Below are 19,721 nucleotides of genomic sequence, written 5' to 3'. Positions count from 1 at the left end.
CCTTAAGCCCCTGTGCATCAGGGGAAAAGATATTCTGTGCTAAAAGGGAAAAAGTTATCTGTCCCACTTTCTGCATCACACTTCATAGAGATGTTGCAAAGTGCTCCCAACTTATGAAAATTCTTGTAAAAAAAAAAGCTCATGCATTTTTACTTCCATTCACAACTGAATCCCTACCCCCACTTTTTTCACCCTCTGCCCCAAGATGCTGGGCTGAGCTGAGTGGGAGACCCTAAGTTGTATTTAGACCTCCCTCCAACCCTTGAGGCTCCCTCTTTCCTTAGAGTGAGTGGGATCCCAGGAGACAGAGGGTCCCCCAAAGCCACACATGCCCTAATCACTGGAACCTGTGAATGGGTTATGTTACATGACAAAAAGGACTTTGCAGGCATAATTAAGACTACGAGCTTAAAACAGGATGAGATTCTGAATGAATTATGTGGGCTGATCTAATCACATGAGCTCTTGAAAAGCAGATAATTTTCTCAAGTGGAGACAGAAGAATTGAGGCAGAAGGAGAAGTCAAAGAGATTAGGACATGGGCATTCCCATCGTGACTCAGTGGTTAATGAACCCGACTAGCATCCATGAGAACGTTCGATCCCTGGCCTCATTCAGTGAGTTAAGGATCCGGCACTGATGTGAGCTGTGGTGTAGGTCACAGATGGCGGCTCAGATCCTATGTTGCTGTGGCTGTGGTGTAGGCCGGCAGCTATGGCTCTGATTGGACCCCTAGCCTGGGAACCTCCATGTGCCACAGGTGCAGCCCTAAAAAGACGGGAAAAAAAAAAAAAGAGAGAGAGAGATTGGGACATTAGAAGGGCTCATTGTGCCACTGCTGGCTTGAAGATGAAGGGGGCAACATGACAACGAGTGACGAGGAATGAGGAATGTTAGGGGGCTTACCGGGTCAGGAGAGGCTCCCACAGCCCTCACCAAGGAACAGGATCTCAGCCCTGCAGCTACAAAGGCAGAGTTTTGCCAATAGCCTGGATGAGCCTGGGAGCAGCGCCTCCCCCAGCGCCTCCAGAGAAGAGCCTAGGCAAGCTGACACTTTGACCTTGGCCTTGCAAGTCCTGGAGCAAAGAAACCAGCCCCAAGCACCCAGACTTCTGACATACAGAACTATGAGCAGATAAACTAGAGATATTTTGAGCCCCCAGGCTTGTGGTAATTTTTATGACAGCGGTAGAAAACAATTGCAGTCATTAAGCAAATAAACCGGTAGCTGGCCCTTCCAACACACCCAGACATGGCTGAGCCCAGGGTCCCAGGTCAACCTGCAGCCCCCTCCGTAATGTCTGCTGTATCTTATCTGCATCTCCATCTCCTCATTCAGCAGCCCCTGTCCCCAGCACATGAGGAGGGCAGATAAAGGCTTCACTGAACCAGCCACAAAGGGACACTCTCGGAGCCCTATTCCCCAGACACAACATGATTCACGGCTTCAAACTGAGGCAACCATACAAGCTCCTCTGAGTCCATTCTAGAATGCAGACAGAATATAAATGGTGACCAAGGAGAAACAGGGCAGGCCTCACCTATCTCCTCTGGGACCAGGAGCCAGCCCCGTCCCTTCCTTGGTTCAGTTTTCCTCTCTTAGAACATGAAGGGGAGGCCCAGATGGGCCCCAAATTCCTTCTAGCCTTAGGGATCTAGAAATAGAAGATGCCCCCACCCCCACCATCACCAGCACCAGGCTGTGCTGGCTCCTGAAAAGGAAACACTGGCTCAGCGGGGAAGTGGCAATGAGCCCACTCCAGCAGGAGCCCTTCTGAAACAGAAGTCAGGAGTGGAATATCCCAGGACATTCGGGGTATCTATTCAGTGTTATGGGTTGAAGCATGTCCCTAAAAAAATATAAATGTACCTGTGCATGTGACCTTATTTGGAAAAGAGGTGTCTGAAGATGATCGAATTAAGATGAGGTTATTAAGGGGAGTCTAAATCCAGGACGGCTATTGTCCTGATAAGAAAGGAAAAGATGAGACCCAGGAGAAGATGACCACGTGATAGCAGAGGCAGAAACTTGAGGATGCACCTGCAATCCAAGGAACCCCGTTGACAGCCACCACCTCCTGAAGTCGGAGCAAAGCAAGGAAGGCTCTCTGGTGCATGTTCCTGAGGGAATGTGGTCCTGCCGACACCTTCCCACCTCCAGAATGGTGACAGAATGAATTCTTGTTTTAGGCCACCTAATTTGCTGGGCTTTGCTACGGTGGCCCTAATAAACTAACGCATCCAGTTAACCGTTACATATTTATTGAACCACATGTCAGGCACTGGCTGAGGCACTGGGGATAAAGTACTAACCCCAACAGATAAAAGTTCCTGCCCTCGTAAAATTGTCATGGAATTACTGATCTGAGGGAACAAGGAGTTTGTCAGAAAGGTGTGATTAGGAGTTTAGATAGTGTCCACAGCCTTCTTTATTTATTTGGAATAGGATATGCTATTTTTTGGTCATTTTCCAGACAGAATCACAAAATTTTATTTATTATTTTTTATTTTATTTTTATTTTCTGCAGCATGTGGAAGTCCCAGGACAGGGATCGAACCCACCCCAGAGGAGGGACCAGAGCCAGAGCAGTGACAACACTAGATACTTAACTGCTAGGCTACAAGGGAACTCCCAGAATTACAGAATTTTAGAGCTGGAAAGGACCTGTGCATTTCTCTAGTCTGAAGTCGAGATTTCTCCAATCTGGGAACCTAAGTTTAGAGAGAGGAGGTAGTCCAAACAGACACCTTGAGTTGGGGTGATGTGCTCAGGGCTCCCTTTCATGTGGCTCTGGGGCTTGGGGATGAGGTCCATGGGGGCTGTGGGCTGGTGGGGCTCTGAGTATGGGGTTTTCTGGGACCCAACACTGGGGACCCCAGTGGTACTGTGAGTTAGGGGCTTGCTGAGACAAAAAGGAGGCTCTTCAGTGGTGAGAGGGCACCCAGTGCTCCATCCCAGATGTGCTGTTGTTAGGACTGCTAAAGAGACATGGGGCAGGAAGGGAATGAGTCATATTTGGGACATTTGGTCATATTCCTAAGAGTGGCTTAGAGTGAACTAGTTGAAGTGAGATCCTGGGCCTGCTAGATTTTTCTCAGGCCCTACACCACTGCCCTACTACAGGAGGTGAAAGGTGCCAGGGAGCCTTGGTTGCAGGGAAGAAGCATGGAGAAGATGGGGACATGGGGAAAAATCTCAGCCCCTAGCTGAGGCCCGGCCTGGCTGTTGGGCTGAGGAACCAGAAGGGACAAGTGGGTAGGGATTTTCATTGAAGCCTGGCCTTTGGACGCAGATGGACCAGAGCTCCATGGCCAGTGGCATCACCTTGGGCAAACTAAGTCATCCCTTAAGCTTCAACTTTCCTCATCTGTTAAATGCATATACACACAGCTAGTACTTTCCTCTAAGAGCTGCAAGGAGGGTTAAGTGGGGTGGTTAATGTAACTAGTTAGCTGTCATAGTGGGAGAGGGACCCCACAGGAAGGGCCCACAGGCTGCTCAGTGCAGGGAGAGGCAGGGAGGGATGGAGGCGGGAGGGAAGAGGGACAATGCCCAAACCAAGGCCAAAGAGTGTCTGTCACCACCCTCCCTTCCCCGTGGGCATCACCACGCAGGGCCTGGACCAGAGCAGGAAGGCAGAGGAGTGAGGACCAAGATGGCTACAGCTTTGCCTGTCCTTCAATGCCACTTTGCCCCAGGCTCCAGCCCCAGCCTGTTCTCAGATATTATTCTGGTCTCATCTCCTCCGCTCTCCACTAGATGTACACTGTTGTCCTCCTAGAGTCTCCTGGGAGGCCACATCCATATTCAGGAAAACAGGCCAAGGATGCTCAGGACCATTAATGACACCAGGGTCTATTCAGCCTCAATATTTCCTATTTCCTCGCCCCTCCCAATAAAACTCTTCACCGGGTCATGTGGCTCCTTAAGCATCTCTCAAATGCGTCCATTTCTCTTCAACTCTCTCATCACTCTTGACCAAATGACTGCCATCCCTCTTCCTCATGGATGATGCAAAGTCCTCCTAAACAAAGTCCTCCTGTCGGCTTTTCTCATTTGCCTGTCCCCACTCCCTACCCTTCACCCACCAAAGCTGTCAGCAGGACCTTCCTGAGAATAAGTCTGAGAATCACTGAGTGCTTCATACTACTTGATGGCTTTGCATTGCTCTTATGAGGAAGGACAACCCCTAAACTGTCCCTACGGTGTCCTCCACCCTCCCCAAGCTCAGCTTGCCTCACGCATCCCCACGCTTACTGAGCTTCAGTAACCTGGGCCTTCTTTCAGTCCTTCCCTTGTGTCAGGCTCCTCCCTGCCACAGGGCCTTTGTACAAGCCATGTCCTCTGCCAAGAACATTCTTCTCCTTTTTCTCTGTATCCCTCTCCTATCCTTTATGGTTTAGTTCAGAGGTCACTCTCTTGTGGAACCCCCTTCTCCAGATTCAGTCTCACATTAGCTCGTATTTTCCTTTCTAGCATTTCCTCATCTTGTTCTTATACAGTCACCTAGGTAGCTGTCTGCCTCCCAACCAGGCTCTAAGAGCTAAGAAATGTTCACCATTTAGCCCAGTCCCTGGCACTGCCTGGAACATGGTAAGAATTCAGTGAGGATGTTACTGAAAAAATGAGTGACTCCCCTCTAGAGAGGAAAGCCTCTCTGTGTTCCACCTGTGTTCCTGTGTGACCATCAGCTACCTCTGGTCCCCTCAGTCATTTTAAAGATCTCACATTTGCACGCTTGCTCCTACGCACTCACATCTCTTAGAGGCAGCCATGGCTCAAAATGCTTTTGATTGCTCTTTTCCTCTTTTCATCAGAGACTCATATGATGCGGCAAGAACAGCCCACTGAGCTACCCGGTGTGCTGGGAGGAATCCATGGTAAAAGAGACTGGAAATGTGCTTGGGGCTTTCAGTGCTTTATCCTGGTGCTTAAGGAGTTCAGGGTGGTGCTGAGCAGGAGAATAATGTGCTATTAGGGCTCCCAAGATGCTCAGACATCCATGTGGAGCTTTCCTCACTAAGGTCAATGTTCCTGCTCTGAGTCCCCTCAGGCACACATGGGGTGGCTGAGGAAGGGGCCTGGAGTGGGGATGGGCTGGCTGGGAAAGGCCCACCATCACTTAAGTGGCAGAGCTGGGGCCAAGCTCTCAGTGTTTAACGTCAGATGCCTCTTTCAATTATCAGCTAACTTGCCTCCCCTGGGACTGCTTAAACCACTTCTCTCTTTACAGCATGTAAAGAAGAGGGAGTGAGGGCTAGACCATCCATCACTGGAGGGACAGGGATGAACGGTTCAGGGAACTCTGACATGCAGCTGGAAGACGAGGACTCACAGGCAAGGTTAGATGGAGACATTGGGCAGAAGTGGGACAGAGTGGCTCCAGGTGTAGACCTCCCCAGCTGTCCTGTGAATTCCCGTCTCTGGAGCCCTGGAGGGCAGGGCTCAGGCTTCCAGCTGTCGGCAGCCTTCCCCAGCTGTGCCTCGGAGAGGACTCCGCTTCCAGTATGCTTTTAGGGAACGTGTTGGCCCTTAGAGAGCTAACTTGGCTGTGGCATTGAACGACCCCTCCCCATCACTTGGCTTTAGTTCTCCCATTCCCAAGAGGAGAGGTGGGATTCAACCACACCCATGCCTCCCAGAGCTGAATTCCTAGGGCTAAAGACAGGGCTCCTGCCCCCTCACCTCCCCACAGCTCTGTGTTCCCAGGATGGAGAGCCAGATCACTTCTCTACAACAGTTGCTATCGCTCATAGACGCTGGTGCCACGCCCTCAGTTCAAAGTCCACCTGTGCCCCTTCCAAGCCACATGACCCTGACCAAGTGGCTTAACCTCTTCCAACCACAGCTCCTGTTTCTGAAATAGAGAAACTAGCATCTTCATCCTGAGGTTATTTGAGGTCAGCCAGGTAATGCATGTCACGTAATGGGTCAAACCCAGGGGACCACACAGAGGGTGCTTCCTTCCCTGGGTAGGAAGGGCTACCTATTCCACAGACTCAGCCTTCCATGGGGTTTTTCTCCCCAAGGCAGCACGCAGAACCCTATAGAAGAGATGCCAGGTGCTGGGGCTGCCCACAGGCTGTATGGAGAATCACTTAGGATCAGGCTGCTAGTGAGGACCCACGCTACATAAAGCTCTGATGCTCTCCCTGTCCGCAGCTCCAAGGACCAGAAGGACCACACTGCCTGGAGCAGGAAGCCTTTTTCAACCCCACCTAAAGGGTACACAGGCCCATCTTTAAAGGGAAGGGCTGACACAGAGAACCTATTCCAAGGGCTTGCCAACAAGCCTGGACACGAAAGCTTTACCCAGGAACTAATGTCTAGAAAATTAGTTGGAGATTTTCCCTGGCAAGCATGTGGCTCTCTTTGCCTGACACTCTCCAAGAGAAGCAAGAGCTCTCAGATCAGCAACCACATTGGTCCTGAAGTGGCGAAGTGACCCAGGCTAATGACCAGCTTTGCTGACCCTTGTTTCTACATCTGCAGAATGGGTATAATCTCTGTTCTGGGGGTCTTCCAGGGCCATCACGAGAGCCAGGCTGCCAGGCCATGAACCCTCATCTCTAGCGGAGAGAATGGGAAAATTGGGGGGAACGAGCAGGAGTTAAGGGCCTGAGGGGCTGACCTAGGACTAGATACTGGGGGAGGAGACCTGGCTTTGCATCTCAGCCTGCCCCCTCCTAGCTGCACCACCCAAGGCAACACATTGGATCTCCCAGTCTCAGTTTCCTGATTTTCTAAAGAGCAGAAAGGGGATGTTAACATCCACCCAAGAGAGATCCTGAGATCAACTCCAGTCCGGCCGGTGAAAGTGCAGCTGGTCACAGGGGTGTGGAAAATGTCACTTGGACACATGGTGGGTGTCAGCAGGTAGGAGGCACCCCACGCCCCCACCCAAGCCTGAAGCCGGAGGGGGCCACACAGACTGTCTCTGTGTCTCTGTTTATCTTCTCTGAGGAGGCCTGTCTTTGACCAAAAGGCAGCCAGGAGCATCAGACGGGAACATGGCTGCTTTTGTGAAATCAGACCCACTCCCTGTCCCTTGGGCCAGGCATGATTTAATGAAATCCTGTTTACCTCTGGCTGGAGCTGCCGTTTTCAAGATTTCCTTGAAAACATATCCCAGATGGCCCCGGGCGGTTCACTTCCTGTACCAGGAACACAGCGCACGTCCCTCTGGGGCGGGCTGGTCCCCGGGGGCAGGGAGACGGGCTTTAACTGCCTGTGAGCTCAGGGCTCTAGGATCTTCCCTCTCCTCTCTGCTACCTAGGCCTTGTCATCAACCACTGATCCTGCAGCGCCTGGGGTGGGTCCTGGCGGCCCGAGAGAGGCCTGGCTGTGTGGCAGTCTTTGCATCTGGGAAGGCTGGCCGCCAGGGCCCTACCCTAGACCCTGGACCCACAGAAGCAGATGTGCTCCTTGCACAGCAGGCCCAGCACGTCTCCCAGACAGATGCCGTGGTGGTGCTCTGAGCCACTGCCCGGCAGATGGAGTTCCTGTGGACTCAGCCTTGCCTGCAACAAACACCTTAGGTCTGCAGCTGGCTCTCATCTCTCTGTCTCCGGCACACCTCACCCTGGGCTCCCAGAGAATCCAAGGCAAGGTTTCTCGGCAATCTCCTCCGAGTTTACGAATGGGAAACCTGAGACCCAGAGAAGATGAAAATAACTGGCTCATTATCCATGATTGTACAGCCAGAATCAGAGACAGAACACCAGAACAAGTGTACAGGACTCTAATATCAGGGCTCTGTCTACTCCAGCACACATCCTTCAGGGGTCAAAGGACAATGCAGCCCCAAATTATACAGATGGGGAAACTGAGGCCTAGTGTTGGGAAGAGAGCTGCTGAAGCTCTCAGAGGGAGGGGGAGGTCAGAGCAAGGCCTTTTTCCAGGTCCAAACCACATCTTCTTTTTTTGTTACATATAGGGGATAAAGAAAGGCCATGGAGAAATGGATAGGGGTCAGGTGGTCCTTTCTTAGCCAATCAAGCAAGTCTCAAATCTAGAGTGTGGATGCTCATTGGCCCCCACTGGAACTACACTGGTGGGGGCCTGAGAGAGTGAGGTCAGGCAGGAAAGGCTGGTCACCCAGGACCTCTGAGTCCAGCTGTGGCACTGCCCTTTATTGTGCCTAAAACAACATGATGAGGCTTCTTCCAGGAGACCTGCAGCTGCATGGAAAGTCCTGGCCTGGGCCCAGAGCTGCCTCAAAGAGAATTAATCTGGGTCCCAGCTGGGGGAATTCTCAAGGCCCTGCGCCTACTTGCTGCATCTCTGCTCTTGTGTGTGCCAAGGAAAGCAGAGTTTGGATGTGATGGAAGAAATGACTCCCAGGGACAGACAGAATCCCTGGAAGTAGCCACCCTTGAGATCATTACCCTGTATCACATGATTAGGACTTGAAACTCAAAGGTGGACATCCTTCCTACTCTTCTGCTAGTAGGGCCTTGATTTTGTGCAGAGGAAGAGATGTGTCTAGGTAAATATTCACACCCACTCCCTATTCTTTTCTATGGCTACCCCTAGCTGCCACAAGTGCTCTCTTCTTCTAGCTAGGACTGTAAATGTGATGCCTGGAGTTGCAGCAGCCATCCTGTGATCAAGGTGTAACATGTTAGGGATCCACCAAAAGATGCACAGGAATGTCAGCCTTAGCATTGCTTAAGCACTGAAATACTGGCACTCACTTTTCTCCAGATGTCTTGTCATATAAGAAAAGAGAAACCTTTTCTGTTGATGTGACCACAAGTTAGACTTTCCATTACTCGGAGCCCAAAGCATTCCTATCTAATCCAGACTGAACTGGAAGGGAGACAATGAGTTCAGGACCTTCTGCATCCTGGCATCACCTGTTATTAGTTGCATGGCCCTGTACATGGCCATACATGAGTCCCTGCCATGTGCTTGGGATATGCACCTGACTTCTCTCCTGAGCACTCACCTTCTTCACCCTCAAAGTCAGCTTGGATGTCATCTCTTCTCTGTGGCTTTCTTTGACCACACCTACTCTCTCCGAGGCGATCAATATTGCCTGGGTATCACTACAGTATTTTGTGTATTCCTTGTCTGTAGCACTGTTGGGGTTTGAGGATGCCAATTAATCATAAATGCCTTTCCACCCAGTTTTAACCAGTTGAGAAGTATGCATTGCACCTCGATGGCAACCACATTCCAGCCTTAAATTAACCCTGGCAGAGTCAGGGAATCTGAGCAGTGCACCAGGAAGTCTGATGCATTTGGTTAACCATAACAACAGGCTCTTCATTACCTTTCATGCATCGATTCAACACAGGCTTACTAAGGGTCCATTATGTATCATATGGTGCTGGTGCCCATGAATACAGGAGACAGGTCCTGCCCCCTGTGAAACTTGGAATCCCGCAGAAAAAGGCAGTTTAAACAGACAATTATAAATAAGTTTTAAGAATAAAAATACATCAAAAGAGACTTCCTAGCACTGTAGGAATATGTAATGTAGACCTAAGCTAGCCAGGAGAATGAATTCATCCTTTTCACTTGTGTGTCTGCTGAGGGTCAAGGATGTACAAGCCCTCTTCTAGCCCTAAGAGTACTGCAGAGGTAAAAGCTAGTAAAGAAATCCCACGTTATACTTGCTCAGGTAACGTATAGGCAGGATGCAGGGACAGAGGGTGAAGGGAGGGATACTCTAGACAGAATAGGGGGAGCACCCCTCAGATGGAGACCTACCTGAGGCAGGGCTTCCTTGAGGAAGAGACATTAAGCTGAGATTGGAGGGTGCACAGAGATCAGCAAAGCGAAGAGGAGGGGAAGGAATTCCAGGCAAAGGGAAAGGTCAAGGGGCTTTGCTTGGCCTGCCCTGTTCACTCGCTGGAGCACAGATGAAGGGAGAGGGTGTTCCTGTTGAGGCTGGACCAAGGCCCATCCAGGGGTGCAGGATATAGGAAGAGTGGAGCATGTGGGCATATTAAAGCAATGAAGGGCACTGTATGTCAGGGAAACACTTTAAACAGGGGTAGGGTGCTATGATTTCTACTTTCAACAGCAATTGTGTGCTTGTGAATTCCCGTGGTTTCACAAGGTGCTGGCAATCACCTTATCCAGGGTGCTGGCAGGGTGTGACTCAGAGAGAGAGACAAGAAGCCTTTGGATGTCATCATAGCTGGTCATGGCCTTGCCCACCAGACTGTTCTATCAGCTTAGACCAGCAGTGACCAAGCTTCATTCACCTCTGTGCCCCCAAGCCCACTACCAGGGTCACCTCAGACAAGACAATCCCTCTCAGGACTTCGGTTTCTTCTTATCATTCATTCATCTTTTCATTCCTCTTTTCATGCAATAAGTATCAATTGATTACTTCCTCTATGTTTAGGTTAGGAGATATCAAAAGGGACAAAAATCTCTGACCTCATGGAGGTTAAATTCTAGTTGCAAGTGGAGGAGGGAAGGAAAAAATACATTTTAAAAAATGTTATATGGTGATAACGTGGGGGAAAAAGTGAGGCCTGAGAGGATGCCAAAGAGAACTAGGGATGGAAGGAGGAGCTGCCCTTTTAAGGGGCTGGTCTGGGCCTCCCTGGGAAGGTGACAACAGAGCAAGATGGGGATGAGGCAGGGGAGCGAGCCACAGGCTGGCCGGGGGAAGAATGGTCCAGGGCCAGGGGTGGGGGGAGCGGAGTTCAGGTTAAAAATTCACTCAGAAGAGCTGCACAGTAATGATTAAATGAGCAACAGGTTCAGGGTAGGTGTTCAATACCTGTCACATTCCATTCCACTTTCTTCTCAAACTTGTTAGCAAAATGAAGCCTTATTTTATTTAAAGACATTTTTTTTCAATACAAGCTGTTTTTCCAAGGCAGTTAAAGAAATGTAATCAATCGCACAGTGTCAAGTGACAGATGGAAAAGGAAACCAGGAAAGAACAGAGATTGGAAAGGCTCACAGGAAAATGTCACCCCTGGAAGGAAGATAAACAGTCACCTTCTCCAAAGCTTCTAGTCATCAGAAAGGAAACTCAAGACCTGGGGAGGGAAGGAACTTGACCGAGGTCAGCCCAAGGAGAAGCGTTACTGTAAACTTCCTCTCATTCGGAAATGAACAGGTGTCCTGATGGCCCAGGGCAGGAAAGAGCTCCAGGCAGATGTGTTCTGGAATGATACAGAGCCGGCCTGAATCCTGGGAATATCAAGTGTTTGTGAGGGTGCAGTACAACGGGAACCCTCAGCCTCTTCTGGTGGGAATACAAAATGGTCCAACCAGCTTGGAAAAAGATCTGGCAGTTCCTTATAAAACTAAACATACATCTATACAATAATTGCCATCTATAATCTGACAGTTCCTTATAAAACTAAACATACATCTTAGACGTTTACCTATGAGAAATAAAAATATGTTTACACAACCTCTTGTACAAGAATTTTCAGAGCAGCTTAATTCATAATTGCCCTCAAACTGGAAAAACCCAAATGTCTATTAATCTTAAAAAAAAAAAAAACCAATTATGGTATATTCATAGAATGGAACCATACTCAACAATTCAGGAGTTCCTTTGTAGCACAGTAGATTAAGGATGTGGTATTATCACTGCAGCAGCTCAGGTCGCTGCTGTGGCACAGGTTCAATGCCTGGCCCAGGAACTTCCACATGCCCTGGGTATAGAAAAAAAAAAATACAATCCATGGATACATATAAAATATGGAGGAATCAAATGAAACCATCATTTAAGCAAAAGAAACCGAAAGAAAGAGATGAAACAAGCAAAACTGGAGAAAGAAAGGTGATCCAAGTACTCTAACAACTACTTATCATGTTTTCTAGCTTCCGAGACTTTCTAAACACCATGTTCTGTTTCCTAAGTAAAATGAGTTCTGTCTCCTCAAGGAAGAAGTCAGAACACTTGTTTACCCAGCCTCCTTTGCAGCTGGCACAAACATGTGACTCCTCCAATCAGAGGGACCTGCTGGAGAGTCCGATTTAGAGGTGAGAAACTGGAGGGAAGAAAGTCTGCCCTGAATCTGGGATTGCTGATGAGGGTGGAGGCTGAGGGGTCTCAGCAGCTGTAATAGCAGCAGTGACTGCACAGCTGCATTTGGACACAGAAGTGCCATGGAGCTGGTAGCAATTGTGACAGGGGCAAATATAAATGCTATTACATCTAGAATGTAGTAATGACGGGCCATCAGCGGCCTGGCAGGTCCCTTATCAGCCCATTTCCGGCTCAGGTTGCAGGCAGTGTTTATAGAAGCTGCACCTCAAGACAGGTCCTCAAGTCCTTACAATGAGTTCATTAACTCCCCAGTACACTCACTGTGGCCCAGAGTAAACTCATGTCTGTAACCTCAGCCCCCCTACCTCTTTACTCCACAGTCTGCTCTATCTCCATTGTTTTTCCTCCAATTTAATGACGACTCTATTCTCCCACTTGCTCAAATCAACAACCTGACTCCTTGTATTCCTCTCATAGGCAACATTCAGTCAAGCAGAACACCCTGTTGGCCTGACCTTTAAAAGAGACCCAACATCCAGCCTCCTTATTCCCCTTAGTGCTGCAACCCTTCTCCAAACCATCATTTTGTATCTATATTTGGAAAGACAATAGGCAAGTTAACTTTTCTCCTGCTTCCATCCTAGTGTATTATCCTCTAGATTCAAAACTGCAGACAGAATGGCCCTTCTAAAAACATTATTCAGATCTTGTTAGCCCTCCTCTGGAAAGCCTATGGTGACCCTCCATCTCATTCAGAGTAAACACCAAAATCTGCACAGTGGTCCAAATGGATGCAAAACTCCTAAATATACTTTTAGATAACTGGATATAATGATATATATATATATATATATTTTTTTTTTTTAATACACTATGATAAAGTAGCTTGGCCTACCACACATTAAGACCTACTGTAGTCATGGTAGTTAACCTAGTTGCTACTGGTATAAAACACAAATAAACTAATTTAAAAAGCATACAGAGTTCCAAATATATGAGAACTCACTATTGTTAAGAACTGTTGGAGTTCCCGTTGTGGCGCAGTGGTTAACGAATCTGACTAGGAACCATGAGGTTGCGGGTTCAGTCCCTGCCCTTGCTCAGTGGGTTAACGATCCGGCGTTGCCGTGAGCTGTGGTGTAGGTTGCAGACGCGGCTTGGATCCCGAGTTGCTGTGGCTCTGGCGTAGGCTGGCGGCTACAGCTCCGATTCAACCCCTAGCCTGGGAACCTCCATATGCCGCAGGAGCGGCCCAAGAAATAGCAACAACAACAACAACAACAACAACAAAAAACAAAAAGACAAAAGACAAAAAAAAAAAAAAAAAAAGAACTGTTAAGTGTCTGAAATTTTATGCTACTTGCAAGTTCACAAGTTAGCCTGCCACAATTTCAGGGCTGTTGGCCAAATAGGAGGTCCCTGGATCAAAGACAAAGGACACTTTATTGGTCATACTGATAGCAGTAGCCAGAGTATCAGCATTTGTCCTGGCTCCCCAAGTTCCCAAATCCTAGGCTGACATGCTTGGATTCAGGTGATGTCTGCATACACAGTGGGTTAAGTGACAAGAGAGGAAATCCTAGCTTAAGAAAACCACATCTTCCTAGTGGTCAATAAGCTTATTGTCCTTTGCCCCAGAAAGAGGTATCATCTTTATTTTACTGAGCAGTATAATCATATATATAATAAAAAAAAATCTCTTTGCTCTGCATGGAGAATACATCTTCATTTCTTTTCTTTTTTCTTTTTCGCCTTTTTAGGCCCACACCCATGGCATATGGAAGTTCCTAGGCTAGGGGTAGAATCAGAGCTCTCACTGGCCTTTGCCACAGTCAGAGCAACATGGAATCTCAGCCGTGTCTGCGACCTGCACCACAGCTCACAACAATGCTGGATTCTTTAACCCACTGAACGAGACCAGGGATTGAACCCACGTCCTCATGGATCCTCGTCAGGTTGGTTACCACTGAGCCACAAAGGGAACTCCCCCATCTCCATTTCTAAGGTTATCTGCAATATAAACATCCTCAAGATAATTGCGAACAAAATCTGTCATAGCCTCTTATCCCAAGATGTGCAGAAATGCAAGAGCCACATGAAGAACTGCCTCCCAACAGGTATATGGGAGAGTCAACATCACAAATCATTGCGGAACAATGTTTAGGAAATTACATTAGTAATAGTAACTGCCTGTGCAGAAAAAATAGATTACTTACCTCATTCTTTCTATAAAAATAAAATCCAATGGTTTAAAGACCTGGATGTGAAAAAGAAGACTAAAAATGAATAGAAAAAAAAATGTAGGATTTTTTTTGCTTTTTTTTTTTTTTTTTTTTTTTTTTTTACTTTTCGTCATGAATTATTTAAGACAGACCCCAAAAGCCCGAACCATAAAGGGAGAAACAAATGGATTTATATCAGGATTGTGTTCATCAAAGTGCACCATTATAAACCTTAACAGATGCATGACAATTTGGCAGGAAGACTTTGGCAAAATCTAAAGCCAGCAAATGATTAAGAAGTAGATTATTCAAGTAATTCTTGTAAATCAGCAAGAAAAATAAAGGAAAATAAATAGAAAATGAGCAAAAGTTGTGAATAGGGAATTCACAGGAGAAACCAAAATGGCTAATAAATTTCTGAAGAAGCACACAAACTGTTAAGAAAACATAGAAATGCACATTGGGGTGAGGTACCACTTTCTCCCCCACCTCATTGGCAAACATTTAGAAAGTTGGAAAACATTAACTCTTGTGCAGATGTGGGGGAAATGGATACACAGCTGTAGGAATTTTGTTGTTTAGGAGAATCATATAAATATTGAGTGAAATTAAGTTATTTATGCCTCGTGGCCCAGCAAATTCTCCTGCGTATATGTCTCAGAGACAGCCTCATAGATGTCCACAAAGAAACATGTTCTGTGACTCTGCATGCCACCTCTCTCTGCCGGCCTTACACTCACGCATCCTCTAAGACGCAGCTCAAGCTGGATCCTCCAAAAGCCTTCTCCACTGCTGTGATTGACTCTGGGCCCATCCCCTGCTGCTTCCATCCCTCTCTTGGCTGCACCCTGTCCACACACTTACCACACTGTATATGTGCAGTTGCTCTACATGCCATCTGCATCTTCCATTAGGCTGGGAGTTCCCTCTCGGTGCTGACTGCATTTTATTCATCCTGTGTCTATAGCGCCTAGCACTATGCCTGGCACAGAGCAAGTCTTCAGCTATGTGGAATGAGCAAATTCCTAAAACATGGGGCTTGGATCTGGCTCCTGGTATTTATGAGGCAGAACTTCTTCCTGGTATTCAGATTCCACCCCGACCACAGTTATCTCTGCTGTTCTGATAAGGGCAGGGAAGACTGCATCGATCCGGGGATTCCCGGGTATCAGCAGGAATTTCATGCATCCAACTCCTGGTGTAGCCTTTTGGGGTGAGCCTGCTAATGGCCTGTGTTGTTTTGCAGGGGAAGATGTCGGCCAGGCCAGGATGTGATATGTACTCAGCACAGCTGGTGTTTGTCAGCCACAGGCCTCTCCGTCTCACTAAACTTCAATCCTCCTGTTTCCCCCTGCGTTCAAGAATGTGAGGCCTGGCTCCCTCTGGGCTCCAAAAATGCCTCAGGCTGGGTCCTGTGAAATCCTAACCTTTCCTCCCGCCTCTATTCCCTCAGCATCACCACCTTCATCGTAAAATAATTTATGCAAGTGGAAAGGGGAAAAAAATCTGGTGCAGAAATACCATATGTAGAACAACATCACGAAAGCTCCAAAATGTCCTGAATGCTGTGCTGAGGCCATTTGGAAGATACATTAGTTAGATAAGTATTAACAGAAGGGCCGATCGCAGAGACGTTACCCAAACCACCACTTTTTATTACGCCCCCAGGAGAACTTAAAACCAGTCCATTGCTCTGACGTCTGGGACAGACCTGGTTATTTTTTCCCCAGCCAAGGCAAGCTTAAGTATCATAGAAAAGGGACATGGGTTAACCAGAGGTACAAGTGAGAGTATCACTTCACTCAGAATCTGGGGCGCAGGGGAGCTTGACTGCCAGCTGACACAGTGTCGGGCCATGTGTCAGTCACCTTCCAGCTTCTAGAAAGCCGGGAGGGCAAGAAGAGCTTTTAATCCTACTTTATGGGTTGGATGACCATCTCTTTAGTCTTTCTTCAGAAACCAGGATGCCCAGGAGACACTAAAGCTTGAATTTTACCCCTGCTCCTAATTTGCTGTGTGATCTTAGACAGTTACTTAAGCTCTCTGGACCTCAGATATCTACAAAAAGGGAAGAATACCTGGGAACCTGGATGGTCTTTTGGGAGAGGCAGTCCATATCACAGAGTGTGGGCTCTGAGGAGGCAGACTTCCAGGTCCACAGCTCTTCCAGCTCCTAGCTGGGTGGTTGGAGGGAATTATGCAACCTCTTGAAGTCTCAATGTCTTCATCTATGAGGTGGGGGTCACAGAACCAGACTCCTAAGTTGTATGAGGACCATTTATGGAAAGGACTCAAAACAGTTCCCAGAGCATAATAAGAACTCAATACTAGTAGTCATTATCATTATCACTTAGGTTATGTGGTAGGAAGCCTCTAAAATGGTCCCCAATGATCCTGCCTCCTGGTATTCACACCCATGTGTAATGCTGTTCCCTTGAGAGTAGTCTGGGCTTTGCAAATTTCTCTTAATGAGTAAAATACAGCAGAGGTAAAGGGATGTCAAAGACTAGGTTAAAAAAAAAAGACTGGGAGTTCCCTGGTGGCTCAGTGAGTTAAGGAGACACTTTGCCGCTACTGTGGTTCTGGTTACTGCTGTAGCACAAGTTTGATCCATAGCCTGGGAACTTCCACATGCTACAAGTGCAGCTAAAGAGAAAAAAGAAAAAAATGAAAAAAAAGAAAGAAATGAAGACTACATTTTCCATCTTACACACTCTCTTGCTCTCTCGCTTACTCCCTCTGGCCTCCCTGCAGTTGAAGCCAATGAGACAAGACATTGAGGGACGGAGCCCTCAAGTCCAACAACCCCCGAGGAAATGTACTCTCCAAGTAACCACTGAAGTGTTTCCAGAAGAGGAGCCTCCTCAGTCAAGCCCTGAAATGACCGTGGTCCTAGCTTCACCCTAAGTTCAGCCAGTGAGAGGCCTTCAGCCAGAGGACATGGTGCTGGATTCCTAATCTGCAGAAACAGTGGGGCACCATATGTGCATTGTTTTAAGCCTCTCAAGTTTGGGGTAATTTGTTACACAGAAATGGGTACCTAATGCAGCCTTCTTCTAGCTCCAATACACAGGCTTTCTAAGGCAATTTCACAACAGAGCTTATTCCTAAGATATCTGGTGATGCCCAGTGAGAACCACGGTCTATCGATAAGGAATCATTTATGGAGCTCCTACCACATGCAAAAGAAAGGCACTCAGAAGACAAAGATATGTCTTCACCCTTGTATCTATATGGCAGAAATACCATGTAACCCTGTAATATCTATTGTAGCTACATGGTGGAAATATTATATAACTATACATTGTCTATTGTATCTATATGGTGAAAATGCTATATAACTCTGTAACATCTGTTGTATCTGTACAGTAGAAAGACTGCCTAACTCTGTTTTTACATCAGTAACTTGAAATTGGCTATGGTTAGGGTATGACACCATGGAAATCAGCAAATGCTATAAATCAAGGCTTGGGGTTGGGGGTGGGGAGAGCAAGGTTAAACATTTACCAGCACATTTACCATGGAAGTTAACCCTTTGAGGTCATTTTCCTAAAGAATTCCAGGGAAACTTGAAAGAAAAACAAAATCTTTCCTACTTGGTGAAGACAGAAGGCTTGCGACATGGGTTGCAGGCAATGAGATCTCTAAAATCTCCTTCAAGCTCTATATTCCAGCATGCTATAGCAATTTCAGGACACAGTTGCAAGCAAGAACCCTGGCGTTAGAGTAATAATACAGATCTGGATTCAAATTCTGCTCTGACTCTCCCCAGCTGATCGCTGGGTCAGGGGCTTCTCTTGGCCCTCAGATTCCAGTCACAATTCAGAAGACCTCAGAACAATAAGGCACATTTCAAAAGCAGCAGGAATGAGAGAAATTTCAGGCTGGTTTTTAAATTTTTTATTTTGGTTGTATTTTTTAACACTGAGGAAGCAGCACAGTGATGGCAGGAATGACCCCTTACCAAAAGGAGTTGGGGGCACGCGGGGGAGTCGGGTGAGGAATCTTTCAAAGTTGAAAACCTGCTGGTCCTTGTTAAAAAGAACAGAACGGCATTCTCCCTTCCCCCAGGGTTCTGCGGCTTTGACCCTCCTCCTCCAGAACCCCTGGTTTTATTTTATAATCTAACTCGCTGCAAACTCCCTAGCTCTGTGGCTGACTTTTTACAGCCGTGACTGGGGAATGACTTCATCTCGGTGAATTTATGGGTCACAGTAGAGGATGGAGCAGAGGAACGTTAAGGGGGAAATCGCAGCCAATCCCACCCCCAACCCCATCGTGATGACTTTCCCAGCCCTAGCCTTACAAAGCCTATTCTTGCCCTGCTCTGGTTCGAGCGGTGGTGCTGGGCCAGCACCCTCTGCTGCCGCCTGGCATGTTCTGCGCACTCTCAGCAGGACAAGGTGCCTGGCAGACTGAGCATGTTCAAAAAACTAGAATGGATGAGCATGGGCCCTCAGAGGCCCCTTTTGACTCTTAGACACTGGGCCTGGCTGAGGTCAGGGTGACAGTTTTGAAGATGGCGGTGCTTGAGACACGACTTGTGGCACTGTCTGCCCTTAGCCAGAACCCCTCATCCAGGACACCCAGCCTTGTGGCTCCAGAGGTACTGACTATGTCCTCCAGGTGCAATGCCAGTGCCTGGGGCTGATAACATTATGGGTGCCAGCCTGCCTTCTGAGCTTTTTCATGGCTACTTCACTAAAACGGGGCTCCCGGGACAGGACCTTGCTGTCCTGCCTCTGTGCCTTCTCATTTGCTACATCCTGTGTCTGGAGCATCCTGCCTCCTCTTGACCTCCTGGACAGGAACAGGCTGCATCTATTTCTTCTTCCTGCCCCTGGTGCCTGGCACAGAGCTGACGCTCAGAAAGTCTAGTCCCATGGATCACAAATTCACAGCCAATCCTGAAAATCCAAATGGTTGACAAAACAAAAGCCCCTCCCTCCTGACACAGTGGATGGGAGTACCTGGCAGGGCTGGGACTAGGGTGAGGCAAGAGAGGTGCCAGAGACACAAAACTTCAGGAGGCCCTCAGTCTCAGGGTGTGCAAGGGCAAGGCTGATAACCCAAGAGCAAGTGCCTGGTGACATCTCCTCAGTCCCGGCCCTGGTCACAGGAGCATTTTCTAAGACATAACTTGAAACCTCTACCCTCTAGTCCATAAAACTGGACTGTCTCAGAGATGCTGTGGGACTGTGGGAGAGTCTGGGCTCAGGAAGACCAAGCTCACAGCTCTGCTGGAGCTCTGGAATTTGGGCAAAACGCTGATCCTTCTGAGCGTGGGCTCCCTCTCTGTCCAATGGAGTAAAAAACCACCCTCCCCTCTTCAGCAAGGCCAAGTGAGTGAACATGCCCTACGTGAGGTCTGGCAGGTAGGGAGAGGTGAGAGAGGAACTTGGAAAGGTTTTAAAGCTGGACATGACCTTTGATGTGAGCCAGGCCGGGTGACTTACACTAGGGACCCAGAGATTAGGAAGGCAGAGTCTTCATCCTTGAGGCATTCATAAGGAGGGGAGGCAGG

General features: G+C 47.9%; 1 long non-coding RNA gene across 2 annotated transcripts in view; it reads right to left on the bottom strand.

The window, feature by feature from the left end:
* The window catches only part of LOC102163764, a 525,917-nt gene that overhangs the window by 96,652 nt on the left and 409,544 nt on the right, over positions 1 to 19,721 (bottom strand). The gene's annotated exons all lie outside the window — the stretch shown is intronic.

The sequence above is a fragment of the Sus scrofa genome, chromosome 14 (genome assembly GCF_000003025.6).
Source record: "Sus scrofa isolate TJ Tabasco breed Duroc chromosome 14, Sscrofa11.1, whole genome shotgun sequence".
Lineage (NCBI taxonomy): Eukaryota > Metazoa > Chordata > Mammalia > Artiodactyla > Suidae > Sus > Sus scrofa.
This window is presented reverse-complemented; position numbering and strand designations above follow the sequence as displayed.